Below are 1,543 nucleotides of genomic sequence, written 5' to 3' on the forward strand. Positions count from 1 at the left end.
GCTTTACGTTCCCTAAGTGCGTGTTTTTTTGGTGAAAGTGGCATTCGGGTTCGGAAAGTGGCGAAACAAGTTCAGGTGTAGATGTAAGGACATGCACTACTTAGAAAAGTAAAAGGTCTAATAGCACAACTAAAATTAAGCTAAACTAAGCAACTTATAAAACTAGAAAAATATTAAAACAAAATAAAAATAAAGAAGATAAAAATATTTTTCTTCTTTTTGATAAGTTTTTAAATATATACAATATAAACAAAGTTTTTGTAAATACTTCGATTGTTTGTAAAAATTCACCGTGTGTCCCCGGCAACGGCGCCAAAAACTTGATGTGATGTAGAGTGGTATGAAAAGTTGTTAATTTTTCAAAAGAGTTTTGCTTCTCAAAGTCGAGTTTTAAATTTATAAAATGATTTTTATCTTAACTAGACCACACACAAATAGGCAAGTGTACCTATCGTATATGTCGTATAGTATGGGTAAGAACCAAGCATCAATCCACGAACACGCATATTTGATTTTTACTACTAAATCATTGTATTTATTTTAACCGGAAGTAACATCATAGTACTTTTGGTTTAACAAGTAAATTTTAAAAGAAATTTAAAAGCATAAATAAAAGACAATATTTTTGTAAGTTTTTATATTTTTATAGAGATGATCAAGGATAAAAGTGTAATGTCTTGGTTAAAACTCCCCTTAGCTTAGTTTAACAATCAGTTGGTAAACATGTGATATAAGCTTGCTTTGGTAATTAAATGCAGGAATAACACCTTATTCCTAAGTCATGTTATTCCATGATAATTAAAGAAAGAGATATGCATAACTTCACGATCACCATTAAAACATCATTTTATGTAAGCAGGTTGGTTTATATTAAGTACTCATAAGATAACTCACTTTGAAAATGAGACAATCCTTTAAATTACTAAGTGAATTGTCATTGATATTTTAGTAAAAATAACCTTTATATTATACTTAAAATACCAATTAAGATTAGTTAAGTTGTAAAGGATCAACCTTGAATTAACAAGTATTAACCCACACAACTCTTGGATAATTATAGAACTTTGTAATAACCACCCAATAGTTGTTTAAAATATATTATGTTGTACACTCACCTGACAAATAATCATCCAATTTTAGTTGATTAGCATCAACAATCTGTTTACACATCATTCTCAACATTCTCATTTTAAAGATGATTAATTACTACTAATACTCCACTTGGTCCATTTTTATATTAGGGTTTATGCTTTATCGACCAAGCCCTTACAAGAATGGTTGTTCCCCGACTTATCATCAAGCTCGGTACTTGGTATCTATTTTAAAGTTTATATTATCCAAGGCCTCACAAGAATGGCAGTTCCCTGGTTTATGATCAAGCTCGGCACTTGGTGTATCTTTTAAGAGTTTTTCATCATTTCTCATCAAGTGATAATTACAACATAACCTTTATTTTTACAAATCAGTCACATGTTTAACCAATATTATTAAACTTAGTTAAGATTCATTATAAAACAAGATGATACTATGAAAGACTAGACAA

The sequence above is a fragment of the Bidens hawaiensis genome, unplaced genomic scaffold (assembly GCF_021521415.1).
Source record: "Bidens hawaiensis isolate Kalapana, Puna unplaced genomic scaffold, B.hawaiensis_p1.1 tig00037207_1, whole genome shotgun sequence".
NCBI classification, from domain to species: Eukaryota; Viridiplantae; Streptophyta; class Magnoliopsida; order Asterales; family Asteraceae; genus Bidens; species Bidens hawaiensis.